Source organism: Apostichopus japonicus, chromosome 15, assembly GCF_037975245.1.
Source record: "Apostichopus japonicus isolate 1M-3 chromosome 15, ASM3797524v1, whole genome shotgun sequence".
Classification (NCBI taxonomy): domain Eukaryota; kingdom Metazoa; phylum Echinodermata; class Holothuroidea; order Aspidochirotida; family Stichopodidae; genus Apostichopus; species Apostichopus japonicus.
Window position 1 is genome coordinate 15,163,968 of NC_092575.1, and position 18,092 is coordinate 15,182,059.

The 18,092-nt window shown below is 32.8% G+C and overlaps 1 protein-coding gene and 1 pseudogene across 2 annotated transcripts in view; one reads left to right on the forward strand and one right to left on the reverse strand.

The window, feature by feature from the left end:
* Positions 1 to 18,092, reverse strand: part of LOC139980592 (P2X purinoceptor 4-like) — a 97,413-nt gene that overhangs the window by 69,719 nt on the left and 9,602 nt on the right. The window lies entirely within an intron of this gene.
* On the forward strand, positions 7,893 to 7,969 carry LOC139981729 (U2 spliceosomal RNA; annotated as a pseudogene).

An 18,092-nucleotide genomic window follows, 5' to 3' on the forward strand; every position in this document is an offset into this window, starting at 1 on the left:
GTAAACTATTGTAATACGACAGTGGTGAGGAAGATCAAATTTTTCACCAACTAATTTCGGCAGGGCCGTGAACCTTTACGGAGGATTTATGGAGTTGGTTACAGGATGTTATAAAGGAGGGCTTTGGCCGTGGGGTCGTTCAAGCCGACTGCAATAAAGGGGGGGGGGGGGTTACAGGGTGCTCTCCCAAGACCAAAAATGAAAACAAAGACGTCAATGGGTGCATTCGCGGCATTGTTAGACTATCAATTAGATCCATAAATAGGTCTAAACGCAAGGTTTTATGCTTATTAATACTTTTGGAATTATTTATTAGGTTCAAAGGCGGGGGGGGGGGGGGTTACCGCCCAAACACAAGGATCCCCTACGTAGGGCGTCATGTGCCCGCGGAGATTTAAATATTCCCCAACTGCAATGTTAAACATTCCCCGATTGAATATGTTCTCCTCGACTGAAGATGGATTACAAGTATATTTCGAGGATAGTCGAATTACAGGAAATTTCTCATCAAAGGCGAGATGCTTATCTGGTCTTTCTAATAATATTTTTGAAATCCTGTAAACTACATATTGCTTTATGTCCTAAAATATTGAATTTGATATATACATAATTTAAGAGTCCGATGGTTTGTTCTAAATGATCATTAGAGTGGAAGGGGGATTAATACCTGCAATATTTTACACGCACGCATGCATGGCTAGATGTCATTTAACATAGATATATACTTAACACCATCCATATCACTGCAACGAACTTTGTACCTTTAACATTGACAACACTGATTAAACTGAATTCTCTACGAAGTTAACTATAAAAATGGATATCTTTATCAAGCGCGATTGCGGAGAAACGAATGATTTGTTTTTCTCCGTTTTCAATTTTAACTATTTGCAATAACCGTATGATGCAACCTGGGCAATATCTACGAATCATTTGGAAGTTATTATCTGGTCAAGTGCCAGCGAGTTTATATTGGATCGATTTTAATTTAACGTTTGATGAATCTTGACATGCACATAACAGTATAACATTTATAAAAGTTCGAATGTGGCATGAAAGCGTGATTCGTGGGAAAAAAGGCGGAAATTGCTTGGATTTTTCTTCTTATCCCCCCCTATTTTTTTTTTTTTTTTTGGCGGCGTTAGAATGTGATAGGTGACCAAGGTGAACGATATGAACGATCGCTAAGTTAATGATACTAGCAATATAGTAAAGCTCACATTTTATCCTTCAACCATTTTGATAACCTAAATTAATCATTCAAGTGATATTGGATTAACAATATTATTAATGGTTGCTTAGTGGGAGCACGACAGCAAAACGTGGTGATTTTGTCTTTTTTTTAGTTTATGTGTTTCCCAGAAAATGTTATGACAAAATAAAAGAGTTACGATCGAGTCATTTCTTGTTTTGATTTATCTGTGACCATGTACAGCCTTGAGTGATAAAGACCTTTATTTAGGTCATCTATATATATATATATATATATATATATATATATATATATATATATATATATATATATATATATATATATATATATATATATATATATATATATATGTGGGTGTGTGTGTGTGTATGTATAGTGATAGAAGGTACATATGCTAAAAGGTTTCGAATTTATTGAGAACGTTAAAGATAACGGTTCTTTGTATTGTATAATATGCATTTTATAATGTCTTCTGGTTTCCTTTTATGACTGGTAATATTGGTTGATTGATTGACATGTGCTAAATTGACATTCGATGCATCAAACTCATATAGTTCTACAAACAGAAAGAAAGAATGTCGGATTTTAGGTTAGGCTTGTTTACCTAACGTTATAACAAAAGGGAACTCCATTTCCTTCACAAGTCACAATAACAAAATAACAGAAGAAGAGTTAAGAGGAAAAATGGCGAAAAGAAAGCAGACCTTCATTTTATAACTTTTAATTTAAACAATTCAGTAAATATCGGACTTTTATAAATTGATTTCCTAGTCTGATAATTAATAAAAATTAGCAGAATTTCCTACAGCGCAACGAAATTTATACCCAGAAGTCGGATCTAGGATTTTACAACGGAATGCGTTCCAAGGATCAACAAGAATCTATTGTAACTGGGAATAATAATAATAATAATAATAAAATAATAATAACAACAACAAAAATACACCCTGTGTGATCGAGTTCCTGTCACGTGATCTTGGTTACTAGAGGTCGAATGATCAAGACTACGCGCATGAAATCACATCGTAACTATGGACAGCATAACCTATAAGAACGTCCACAATCTTAGGATAAAGTACTACAAGTTAACCTGCAGTGCATTGAATCGAAAGCTTGGTGTGACCTAACCTTCAGAATTCTTCATCAAGATATGATTTTTGATTCTCTTTTTAATTATTCAAGAAGAGAGTCATAGAAAGTTGTTTTCACCCTTTCCGTCAGAAGTTGTAAACTTTCATGAATAATTCGTTCTTGACGACGCTCGTTGGCTCCTTAACGCATGGAAAGTTGCAATACTTGTATTGTTTTAATCAAAACTTTGAAGCAATTCTAAAGAATATTCTGCTTAGGCCTATTTAGGAAATCACGATTAATTAGGCTACAAAGATTTTTTTATCCTAACCGCAGGCTAAGATATAAAATATGAATAATAAAATACCTGTCTCTCATATGTTGTTCTCGAAATTGATGTGAATATGATGTAATTTTAATATATTTTAATCGTTTATGTATAACTTATATGAATAGTGCGATGAAAAGTTACAATGAATGAATTTCTTTTGAAAAAAATGTTAATTTCTGTTTAGCATACATGTGCTGATTTCAATGCACAATATAACTGAGCATGGACTACTTGGCTACATACTCTGTATTAAGGTAACTTCTTTTCTGGTGTGCGTGCTAGTGTGCTACCTACATTTTCTCTTTTCTTTAAATAGAAAGGTATTCCTAAGAATAAGGATTTGCGATTGATTTTCATTATATAGTGACATGGCATTTTTTCTCTCCTCCCCGTCACTAGTAAATGTTTATATCTAACGTTTACAAAATGTTGGTAAACGAAAGCAAGAACAAAATTGCAACGAAAGGGTTGTTTGAGCACGGGTTAATGATTATCTTTGACTAATTAAGTCTCTCTAACTGATCTGAAGCAAAGTAATATATTAAATATGTAATATATAGACCTTTAACTATACAGGTTTAGAAATCCCGTTGTTTTCAACTGATTTATCCAAATTTCACTTTGTTGCTATTGAACTCCCCGATTCAACAAGTCACAACATTTGAAACGTAAGCGCAAACGTCAGGTATCAAAGTAAGTAGTTATCCGAAAAACAACCCCCCCCCCCCTCCCCCCCAAAAAAGAGAGAGAGAGAGAGAAAAAAAGGAAAATCAACAGCGCCATCTATTATATATATATATATATATATATATATATACATATATATATATATATAAAATGCTTTATATATATATATATATATATATATATATATATATATATATATATATATATACAATGCTATATATATATATATATATATATATATATATATATAGCATTGTATACATATATATATATATATATATACATATATATATATAAAATGCTTTATATATATATATATATATATATATATATATAGCATTGTATATATATATATATATATATATATATATATATACATATATATATAAAATGCTTTATATATATATATATATATGTATACAATGCTATATATATATATATACAATGCTATATATATATATATATAGCATTATATATATATAGCATTGTATATATACATATGTATATACAATGCTAAATATATATATACAATGCTAAATATATATATACAATGCTAAATATATATATACAATGCTATATATATATATATATAGCATTGTATATATATATATATATATATATATATATATACATATATATATATATAAAATGCTGTATATATATATATATATAGCATTGTATATATATATATATATATATATATATATAAAATGCTTTATATATATATATATATATATGTATACAATGCTATATATATATATATACAATGCTATATATATATATATATAGCATTATATATATATAGCATTGTATATATACATATATATATACAATGCTAAATATATATATACAATGCTAAATATATATATACAATGCTATATATATAAATATATATATATATATATATTTCCTGTAAATGCGGGTGCGAGGTTGTGGTGGCCGTGCCCCCTCCATCCGCCCTTTAATTTACACATGAGAAGCACTACACAGGGCACCGTTTGTTTGCTTGCCATCTGCTTGCCCCTTCCCATCTCTAAAAATTCTAGTGACGCCACAGCTCCTGGCGTGTACCGTAATTACGCTGTTGAACACAACACAATTGCCAAATAGGAATAGTCACAAAAGAATACCCGCTCCCTTTTTTTCCTCTTCCCTTCTAGGGGGAGGGGAGAGGGAGCAGGAGGGTTTGCATCGCCCTCAAACAAATTACACTCTTAAAAAATTACAATCGATTTATTGTTTTTCTGTCCTTTGCTTTCGGCCGTGCTATTATATTTTTTATTTAATCCGCAAACTGTAACGTTAAAATTGGAATAGTTACGGTATAGTGGCTGATAAACAACGATAGGTCCACTATGCTGACGCATATTGTATATACATTCCTACAATACAGAGAGCTGGACAAAATTACAAATTTCCACAACTGTGTGATTTTCTCTTTCATATTAATATTAACATATTTGCCAAATTAACTTCAATAGCTAGACTACCATTAATTATTCCATTGATATCATATTACGGTGATGTGCACTTTCTTCCTATAGGGTATCAACTATTGTGCTGGTACATATACGTACAGCTGTTATATTATGTTGTGCATATGTTGGCTTATAAGGTGAATCATTCTGATTCATATATATATATATATATATATATATATATATATATATATATATATATATATATATATGTATATATATACATATACATATATATATATTAATATAAATATATATATATATATATATATATATATAAACGCATTATCGGCTATAATATTGGAATGCGTCCCAATCCATAACCGTTGGATTAGAAACTCTTTGCAGCATTCCAGCTATAAGCTGCAAGGCAATATGATTGTGTTACGTCATTGCGGTTAAAGCCATGGCGGGTTCTCCTTTTATTGACGGGTATACTGAAATACCGTTCCCATATTACACTTTATTTTAATTCACTTTAGGAACAATTTCTCGGAAGTTCACGATTCAATGGAATCAGTAAACAATCAATCATTAAAATGTTAATAAATGGACTAAAAGGTTATATCATATTTGCTGGAGCCACAGCGAGCCACAAACCATTGTGTAAATACAAGCCCACACAATATTAAGATGTAAAGAACGGGCATGCATATTACTATATACACACATATGTACACACAATCTAACAACACGTATCTAACGGCGCCAGCGAGTTTCAAATAAATATCTTAAATCTATTAAAATGTCTTTCAATTACTCACTATTACATGTCAAGAAATGTTGTTTCATCTGTTTTGAGACAAGATGAAAAGCAACAAATAACTTGGACGGATTGCTAAAGTGACGTCATCATTGCAATTCCCAAGATACTTTGGGTTATCACATGGTTAATGGGTTAATTACAACTTCATTGATTTAAATCTATATATTGCGTCATTAGAACAGGATGGAGGAGATAATTTAAAAACCCCATCATATTTTTTTGTTTGAATTCCAATCAATGTCATTTATTTAACCGAATTGGAACTAGCATTGTGGAACGCATCCAGCACTGGTTTTTCAAAGTAAAAAGTTTTTCGTCGTAGCTAACTTGTAAGTCGAGCAGAGAAACAACTATATTGCACGTATAAAATTGAACCGATGTCCTAAGCAATGCAAGCTCTATCAACTAGACTATAAAACAGTCCTACCTTGGCGGTGATTCATATTGAGAGCACGGTATATCTTTGAGTGCTACGAGGGGTGGGGGGGGGAGTGGGGGGCACCTGAAATAGTAATCTCCCTGCATATGTGGAATAAGAGTACATCTAACATTCTAATTGATATCACTTAAAGAATGGATATTATTTGTTATCATTTGATATTTTTTCCTTTTAAAAATGTCAATATAATCCTCTTGAGGTGCCTCTAAGGGGTGGACTCTTTTCCTTTTGTTAAACATGCGCTATAAACTGTCTCAGCTTTTGCAGTCAGTTTAAATTATGTGCCTCCGATGTTTTATTGGCAAATATCTCAATAAAATACGTGTTGTTAAAATGCAACCTGCACTAACAGTATTTTCTTTAATGCGGTTCACTTACAGATAGCAGTATTACTTCTCGGTGTGATCAACCATCCTTTTTAAGAAGAACTGTGCATATATATATATATGTATATATATATATATATATATATATATATATATATATATCTATATATATACCAACAAATAATAATTCACAATATATAACCGAAAAATACAACACACCGTCAGGTACGAATATAGGAAGGATTTCTATCGACATCACTGGAATGAGGTACGGGTTAACTCTAGTCATTACATGTGTTATTATAGAATAAAGTAAAATATTTTTGAAAGTATGTGCTAGCAACCTCTAATCTCTTAGCACTTAAAAAATTTAGCTTGTATCATTTATTTCATCAATTGCCCCGGGGCGCAACACATTTGCTGCCAAAACATCACCCACAGGATACTTTTATTTTTCACATTTGGGATTTGAATGAATAGACTCATTAATATGGGCTGTTTTGTGAATTATCAAGTCCTTTACTTTGTGTTAATGTGAATATATTCGACATTTCCGTATATATAAGCCTTTTTATCCTCTCGAATTTGACTTATTCGTAGATACTCAATTTACATAGATAATAACTTGAAAGACACGAGACGGGTGACAAAATGATCAAATTTAACTTAACTCCACGGGTTTGCATGGAGGAATGTGTTAGGTTGCTGTAAGTTTGTTTGTTCAAAAATCGTTTTAAAAATGTGATAGAAGATTGCTGTTCCATACAAAAAAAAAAAGAAAAAAAAAACGTTAATGAGTTATTCGTGTCGTTAAGTTTGCTCTATAAATGAAAATTAACATGTGTATTTTATAACCATGACAACGATTAAGTAATAACGAAAATATGTCGGACGTTTCCTAGAAAAGATAAGAGGCTTGACAGTCTTGCAGGTATATGCGGGTATTTGGAATAATAGGCCTCTTATATTCAACACGGTTAAAATGCAGGTACAGGAATACCATAGATATAATTAAATGTTTAAAGCTATCTTCCTCAACATGGAGTCCGTCGGACCCCAAGATATCTGCTAAAACATTTAGGAGAGGAGGGGGGGGGGGTCCTTGAGGGAAAAGGGATCCACAGGAGGCCAACGACAAGAAAAGATTGGAGTTCGAGAAGGCGAACACATCTGCTAACATTTTTACCGAATTATGTAAGTTGTCAACGTCATCGAGTACACGCCTTAACGTGTCATATCGGACACAGCAATATCAACAGGTCCCTCATTTTGGCGCCTATCGTATAGTGATATGCTGAGGTCATGGCGATACCCATTATGTATGTCCGAGGGTCCGTGAATGTGTCTCCATTATCCATGTAGTGGTCCACATATGCATTGGAAACGGTTGGGAACCCATGGTTTACATCATTTGCATGTATGGACTATATTCGCTAATGCTATAGCGTTAATTGGACTAACTGAACGGCCTAAGTTCACAGCAAATGCAAATTGAGGCAGACGATATGAAAATGTGCGTAGCGTTTGCAATACCGAACGAAACTTGCGTGGCAACAGAGTAATGCGTGTAGCTGAAAAGCATTAGCTTCTCGGCCTTTTGGCTAAGATCATGTTTAGTATCTGTTCCCTTTCGAGGGGAATGGTGATGCACACCCGACGATGATCACGCAGTCACAGTCCCGATGCAAGGGGACTGGGGTTGAGAGCGGATCAGTCGTTCGGTAATTGGTTTTCGTGCCCAGGTATTTTCCTGGGCGACTTTTAAAGAAAGTAGTTATTAACGTAAACTTTTTAAATTATTGTAGGAGAAGAATAACAGTCAGCTGATTTAATCGTTGCATCATTTCATTCGATTTGACCACATTTTGTCCCTCAATCTATTAAAGCAAAATACCCAATTTATTAGTTCCTTTAATGATATGCTCTCAACAAACTGCTTTCCATACCCCACCCCTGAGGCCTTTTTGTAACAGCAAGTAATTTCAACTATACCGATCATTCGAGCTATGGATTCCATGTAGATGATTTTATTAACACGCCTGCACATTCCTTTAAATTTTTTATGGTGGAATTAACAGACCGCGTTGCGGCTTCATTTGTGAGCACTCACCATGTGAAATTAAAATGTGAACGTCACTTGGCAACATTCTTGTCAGATTTGTTGGAAAAGAAGGTAATTTTGTTAGACGAGAGAGTGTGACATGAATGTTATCGCAAACTCTTTGAGAATGTCCTAATGGAGTTACGCCTGGGGTATAAAGAATATATTATACTCAATAATCTTGCACTCTTTTGTAGTAACTGAACAAAGATTAACTGGAAGGTTTGGGTTAAATTCGTGCATTATGTACGTACGCACTTTACGTATACGTCGGTATGAGAAGTTACATGTGTTATAAATGCTCCCCTATGTTGTGTTCATGTTTATAGTAAAAAAAAAACCCATCGATGGGTGGAATTTATTTTCCTTTTTGTCTCACATTTGGTGTGTTAACGGATTTATCATCAAAAGAGAACGTCGCTCCATATCATGTTTGTTTTACATTGAGTTTTTAACTGATATTAATCAAAATGTGATTTTTTGTTTCATGCCACAAATAATGGTTTTCACACTCATCGACTTTGTTTCGTTGTCTGCAGACGACAATATTTACTGTAAAAGCCATGACGATATTTAAATGTTAGTGAGTAAAAAAGGCCGTGAATTCTGAAATCGGTTTTTATGAATATGTCTGGTAACAGAATATCGATTCAGAATTTACTAAAATGTACAATGCCGATGAAAGACACTATCCTGTCTTCTGTTGCCTTCAATAAGCTGGTGAACAATACTTATAATGATGTCAGCGTAAGTCCTCATACAATCGAAAAAATCGATCGAATAATGATGAATATATAAATATGGTAATAATATATGAAAATATACCGTATCGCTATACCGACATGCTGTTTATACATATCACATGTAGCCTACACTATCACAAGTATAGCGCTTTTCGTTTCATCCTAACAAAATAGGATGTATATATATATATATATATATATATATATATATATATATATATATATATATATATATATATATATAATATATATATATATATATATATATATATATATATATATATATATATATATATATATATATATATATATATATATATATATATATATATATATATATAAGGCCCGTGGTTCGAATCCCAGTGGAGGCTGAAAGCTTTTTCACTGTTCTTGATTTTCCAAAACATTACGATTTTCATTTATATATATTTATATATATATATATATATTTATATATATATATATATATATATATATATATATATATATATATATATATATATATATATATATATATATATATATATCATCATCATCATCATCATCATGCATAGACCTCTATGTGATGTACTGACCTGTCGTAATATTTTCATTATGATTTATTTAAAGGAATTTTTCATTAAAAAAAACAAAACAACAACAACGCCGTATGTAATGTCCTGTCATCATCGATAGCAATTTTAAGGGTGATTGAGGACAAAAAATTATAACATTATGAGAATACCATCTGTTTCCACGTCTGAAATTCAGTCGAGTGTGATGTGAAATATAGCAGCTAACGTGACTCTACAACATTTGATCGTTCTCGAAGGTACATGCATGTGCACCGTATGTGCAAGTATCAAACCCTCGTCACAATATCTACAACTAAAGTATAACGGCCTGTACTATGTGTAACGTTTGCATTAATAAATAATGAACATTGGGAATTCTGACTGTCTTTGAGATACGAATTTGAGAATTCTTTACATCATTGATAAGAAATGGCAACAGAAAAACCAAAAGAGCCAATAATAAACACCCTGCGAGGAATAGTAGCACTTAATACAGTATGTACTATATAGTTCATAGTTCTACAGATGCATTATTGATGATGATTATACGTCATTGATGACGTATATATGTATCACATTATTGATAGTACATGAAGGAGCTTGGTGACGTCATTGGGCAACCCAAGAGTGGAATCATATTGGTAACAAAATAGCCGTCAAATAAATAATATAATATTTACTGTATTAATGTTATATATATATATATATATATATATATATATATATATATATATATAAATATATATATATAAATATATATATATATAGGCTTTGTATATGTATTATAGGCAATATATATAGGCTATATATATAGGTTATATATATATAGGCTTCATATATATTATATATATATATATATACATACAGACACACACATACACGCACCCGCACACACCCACACATACTTTACACATATTTTAATAAAATAAAATCGAGCTAGCAAAAAATGGTACGATCTACCGATTGGGTTAAAAACTTTCTATACAGGCAACTTCTAACAAGGCACGTTTTTCTTTTTTCGTTCCCTCGAAAATATTCTTGAGAAATTCGAAACAAATTTTATGGAAAGAAGACACTTTTCAACAGTATATATCTGATCTATTTGTGAATTTAAATCGCCATTTCAGACGGAGTTTTAAATATGACACATTCAGATGGGGAAACTGGCCTCGGACATCCTTATCTAGTCAATTTAACCACTCCATTGGAGGTAAAACTAGATAAACCAATAGCGGAAAGACTTGAAATTTGAATCCAATGACTCGTGAAATAACCTTCAAGAAAAATGTTGTTGTGTATATGAGTATTTCTCGAATATCGTCATCCAACTGTTAATAGATCTTACCTTGTTTTAGTTAGGTGGAATTCATTTGATAAGCTTAGCTTATCCTGGTTGATCCTACCTACAGTTCACATGGCATAGTTCTGCTATCCACTATTCATTTCAAGATATCAAATATAAAGTAAGATATATAAAATACAAATAACAGAAACAAGAAAAGTAAAAGTTACAATAATCATCCGACGAATAAAACATACAAATAAATAAATGGGCAAAAAAATGAGAAAAAGAGAAAAAAAATACGGTGTTAGTTTGAGATTGCAGGTATAGCTAATATCCAAATATCTACAATGACAGACAGATTTGTCATGGTAAAAGGGATTAGTCAAATACTCGGAATTTATAGAAATGGTGGATTATATCTGTGATCAATTTCAATCATTTTTCGGTCATTCGATATAAATATATGCTAAGGCAAATGGAGACTAATCGATTGAGTTACAAATCCCATTCCTTAAAAGCAGCAGTAAAATATCATTAGAGTTAATTTCACTCTTGACTCCGAATGGTTTTCACTCATTTTAGAGTGACAAAGCCCACTCTTTTAGAGTGAAAAGCTCACTCTTGTAAGGAGTGAATATTATCACTCTTTTTAAAGAGTGAATTTCACTCTTCATGGAGTGATCACTCACTACACTCTCAGAAAGAGTGAGAATTCACTCCAATAGAGTGGAATTTAACTCTATTGTTTTTAGAGTGATTAACATGTTTCTATCTAAGTTTATTTCTGCGTTGAGAATAGTTCGCAAGCAGGAAAAACCCTTTAAACTTTTTTTAGTAAAGTTTTACCTACATAATCATTTCTTTACCAAACACACACCGATATCTAGTAACGCTGAAATGTGATAAAACTTGATCAAGACTGTCGATTCTAAACTGTTCCCTCCATTATTAATTTTGATCAATCACTGCTAACAATCGTTTTAGTATTTTAAAGAAGACAGAAATGTCAAACAAATTAAACAAATTAGTAGGCTTGAAAATGAAAACTTTTTCTTCTCTAACCCCCTTTAACAACCACCTCCACAGGAGCCTCCCCTTTACAAACACGCACCCACCCACACCAAACACGCACACAGTTTAAGCAAAGGAAACGGCGTAGCATATAATGAGTTTTTAATAAACACATTCATCCAATAAAGGGTTTGTCACTTTTCGACTATTCCTTTTACGGTGTATGTCAATGTACATGTAGTATAATATCTTCGAATCTTAATAAATTATTGGTTTTGTATTTTTAAAAAGAATAATTATGATCATCATGTGATAAAAAAATATATGCGTATCTTCAATCAAATAAATATATATATTTAATAAAAATAATTTTTTTTTTCCGTTTCCCTTTTACGGTGTATGGCAATGTACATGTTGTATGAGATCTTCGAATCTTAATAAATTATTGGTTTTGTTTTTTAAAAAGAATGATTATGATCATGATGTGAAAAACAAGATAGGCGTATCTCGGCACTTAGAAATTTCAAATTCTTCCCAACTTTCTGTACAATGCGAACTTTTTATAGGTCATGTTTACAAATTCCCTTCACCGCCTCCCTCCCTCCCAAACACAGAAAGGAAGAGTACGGTTTGACAGCTATTGTACACACACGTTACAGCTTGATATATAATGTCTTAATCCTTTAATCCACAGTTGTATCAAACAGGCAATTCGATCGGTTCTTCTTTCTCACTCTAGGTGACACCAGTTAGCAGATGCTAAAGTACTCCATTATTTAATAAAAGTTTCTTTCTGAATAGCGCGAATATTTTTGGTTAACTTTGATTACACAACTGTGGAACTTCATTAACCCACTTGAAAGTTCGGTTTGATTGACAATGATGGTGTAGACTTACCAACAGCCACTTTAATAAAAAAAAAGAAGAAGCAGCAGTTGGTAGGGTAAATCGAGATGTGAGAGTCATTTCAGCCTCCTATAGTGATTACTATAAAGTACTGAATATACCAATGAAGAAATTGTGTGTTGAATCGTCAACTCGGGGACGTTTGACTTCACATTCACAAACATAGGTATAGTTCCTGTGCGAGTGCTTTATAGTTCATGTTAGCGTAGACACTGTACCACTAACATCAAGTATTCAAAATCGATTGATTTACCAAGATTGATATGAACCTATAAAGTGAAACGTATAAATAAATATATATATGAAATATAAATAAATAGATGAATAAATATAGCGTATGACGCATGCACGTGTTACTACTACTACTACTACTACTACTACTACTTCTACTACTACTACTAATAATAATAATAATAACAATAATAATGATATATATATATATAAATATATATATATATATATTTATATACACATATATATATATATGTATATATATATATATTATATAAATGTATATATATTATATATATATATATATATATATATATATATATATATATATATATATATATATATATAAACTTTTATGAATGTAAGCAAAATTTAAGTATCGCAGCAAAATAACAAGAAGAATCTGTCCAGAATTAAAGATGCAAATAATTTTGCGCCTCTCTAGGATACTTGTTGTTGGTCAAAAAGCGTGCAGTGGACTGTATCTGACGCGAGAAGCGATTTATTAAAGTACGTCAATATCTTGTCACATAATTCACAAGATGTGATCACCAGACCATACACCACATGTGTCATTATTTGAATACGTACATATAGGCGACACATATAATAGTAGTAAGATTAACACCCGCCGAGCACAGTATTTTCGATGAAAGATGTAGTGTTGTTAGTTGATGCTTTCCGTATCGCAACAGTGTCGGCTGCTCCGACCATCAATCAACCGCCAAAATATATGAAAAAAGCGAAACATCATGTTCACAGTATACATATATGCAGTATATATGCTTGAACATAGTATAGTATGTAACACACTGTAACGACATTGAACAATATGATCTTTATTAGACAATGTAAATATAGCATGTTGTAGGAATTCTGGTATATTTGTTTTATTATGTGTTATTGTTAACTGAAGGAAGCGAGAAGAGAGAGGGGGGTGGGGTGGTCCTGATGTCCTTGAAGCCTACCGCCATGCATGCAGGCGGAGGGGGCTCGTCCTCCCCTATAATAAAATAAAGGTTTAGACTCGGTATTCTGAGGGGTCTACATCCACACTCCATGGGTCCGCGCCAGTGAGGGGGGGGGGTGAGGGGAATAGTTCAGTGGGCAGGTAAAGAAAACTCGGCTAGAGTTTCATTCTCTGATTCCTTCGATTTAAATCTTGTTTTGAGAATTACCCGATACTCACATAAACGACTGAGCTCAAACAACGGCTTTAACGTGGGTCAATCCAAGAGTAAGTAAAGTATAAAGCTATGCATATGCAGTGAGTACTTTTAGGCTTATAATGCGTATAAAACAACTGATGTTTGAAGGTGACCTTGCCATATATATTGCCATCGTTGCTTTCGCAAGCCCTGATGGGATATTATAATTCTCATCATTTTGTTACGTAAGTTTTTTTTGTGATTTTTAAAAATTCAGTGTCTGCAGTAGACACTTTGTAACTGAACCAAACCGCTTATCTCAAGTGTGTCGAAGTCTCAAGTGTGTTGAACTCTCTTTATGGGTCGTTGGCTGTGCTAAATATTAAAACAAAGAAATTCCAGGTGCATTTTATGAAATTATAGCGAAAAGAAAATTAATATAACTTATCAATTAACTGACCTCGAAACAGGTGCAAAAGTCATTAAACGGTTATATATCATTAAAGTGGAACTGTGCGCGTATATTGGGAGTTCATGCCATTAGTTAATAAAATGCAATTAACACATCGGCACCGTCAGATGATTTGTCACCGAGGCATCCGTTTTAGATCAGTTGTCAGGGTTCAGTTATAGTCATTACATCTACACAGGGAACCTTCACAACGTCACTCAACACAAATATGTACAGAAGCCTCAATATATATATATGTGTGTGTATATATATATATATACATATATATATATATATATGTATATATATATATATATGTATATATATATATATATATATATATATATATATATATATATATATATATATATATATATATATATATAGGCAACCATTTTTCCGTTACGTATTCATATTTAGAAAGAACACAGTCAAATTGGTGTTATGTATTACACTTTGGCTCCACTCCCTTCAATTCTAATATTGTGACTTATATTTCCAAAGGGATAATGAAGTAAGGTGTGTCCACACGTATATGATGTATGGTAATCCTCCAACTACAGTCTCATGTACAATCTGACAGGTTTTTGGTTACTTTTCATTTTGCTTATAAACAAGATATCATGTTATTTATGAATTCTAGTTCTGTTTACACCCTTCACGTAATTTAATCCATTGCTTGCAAATTTCCTCCAAATTATGCGGGTTTAAATATTATGCGGGTTAACATATATATTATTTATTAGCAGATTTTATAGCAGGGAGTAGTGAGTCATAACTGTATATTCTCACATATACCTTGAGTACATATTCTCGTAATGCACTCGCCCTCGAGTATTGGTACCGAACTTTTATACTAGAAGTCATGCAGTTTGGGAATTTTGTATCATCAAGTCCCCGTCCTCGCTTTTTTTCGAACCTTTTACTCCCACTCGTACTTAGAGCCTGGTAACGTGTGGGCTACATGTACTTGAATTCAAGCTATTTAGTACTACGAGGTCCACCAAGAATCCTTAGTTCTTATTATACAATTGTGAGATATCTGTCTGTCTGTCTGTCTGTCTGTCTGTCTGTCTGTCTGTCTTTCTATCCGGTTTTTATTATTTATTTCTATATCTGTCCATATTTCAACTTAGTTTTACAATTTTAGACAAACTGGTTAGCTTTACACATGTAGTGACAATAACTGCAAAATGCTATCAATTTCATCACATCTGTTTCTGTAAGTCTACACATTTATATACATATGTCATTGATAAAACTCAGTTTACCCATAGTCTTGATTCTCTCTTACTACTATCCAAGAGTCTCATTCGTCCGTAAATTACAAGTATAACCAACTTCTCGCAATAACCAAACACATCGGCCTCAGAGCTGTCTATTTTAGTATGCACATAATACATAACAACAGATGAAATTGCTTTTCAAAGTACAGCGGAAATCTGATGACATCCTATCAACGCCACATGACACGCCGCCATATTGTTTCAGAAATTTGCCATCAGATGTAATTCCCCGTTCGGCCGATGACCTCTTATACAGCTGATCCGTTGACGTTACTTTTCCACCCCCCGAACCACCCCCATCCCGCCAACACCAAGGTCTTGCAAAATACATACCACCATGGGCGGCGATCCGTACTTCCGAGTGGGGGGGGGGATATGACCTTGTTGACTATCTAAGCGTAGCGCCACCATGAGTTGGCGCAAAGCGTACAAGAAAATTTTGGGTTTTACAAACCCTCTAGATGGCCAGAAACGGCACTTCCCGAGGTTTCCAAGCGGCATATACCCAACTTTAAAATAGGGATATCATGTCCGAAATATCTCATAATCAGGATCCAAAATACTTCTTCTTTTTTTAATTTCGGGTGTTATTTTGGGAAAATTGCCCCTGTCAATCTTGTTTCAGGCGCTACGTTAGAATGTTCGAGAGCTCTTTTACATTATTCGATGAAGAAAATTGCCTCATGCAGGCTATTATAGGCCTATACACATGCAATACACAATTACACATAGTTACATTCCTAGGTACCGATTGCTAGGGCATCCATGTGAGACGTGTATTAAGCATTACCCTGGTAACATGAGATTCTCAGCTGTTCGAGGGAACATGTACGTGTGTAGGCCTACTATATGGGGCCTATATGAATACTATGAGGGTGCATATACTATATCAATACCGTGGGCGCAATAATACATTTTGTTGTTATAGGGCCAATGAAGCCTACAGTCAACTATTCTTGCTTTATAAAGACGGTTTATTTGAAAAGATCGCACTGCGTTTATGGTAGGCGAGAAATGAAGCTAAAAAAGAGCCGTACATTCACGATGATGCATAAATGTAGGCATGAAAAAATTCTTATCCCTGGCATTTGGTGGGGGGGGGGGATATGGTGTATTACATCCCCTCCACCCATTTTCATGGGGGGGTTATATCCCCCCTTCCCCCCCAGGATCGCCGCCCATGCATACCACACGTAACAGAAGGACCTTATACAACACCAGTTGATATTTGTCTTGGGTTTCCAAGCTAGGAGTGTCAAAAAGCCTAACCAAAACAATCACTATACAGAATGGAATAGGTGCTTGTAAGCATTATATCGACCACTGGCGAGATATTACAATGAATTCATGACAATACTTGTCCTTTTGTTTGTGTTTTCTTTCAATTGATTAAACAGCCTATATATTCCTATATCTATGTATAACCCTATATCTAGATATAGATCTATATTTGCATATAGTCTATCATAGTCTAAATATCTATATACATATAGACCAACTTCTATATAGAGTCCTATATCATATATAGTCCTGTATATATATATATATATATATATATATATATATATATATGTATGTATATATATATATATATAAATATATATATAAATATATATATATATATATATATATATATATATAGATATATATATATATATATATATATATATATATAAATGAAAATCGTAATGAGTTGGAAAATCAAGAACAGTGAAAAAACTTTCAGCCTCCACCGGGATTCGAACCACGGGCCTCCCGCTCTGTACGCGGACACCCTAACCACTAATATATATATATATATATATATATATATATATATATATATATATATATATATATATATATATATATATATTGTCATTCTTTTTGCGGTGCGCTCTTACACAATAATACCAACTTTTCTAATAGGATCAACGAAGTTTAAAAAAAAAAAAGATACTTTTTATAGGGTTTAGAATAATTTGCATCATGACTAACAAAGACAAAACCTTGTTGCTCATAATACATGTGGTATTTTATGTTACGACGTAGTTCTAAACCGTGTGGGTACATTCATGTATATATA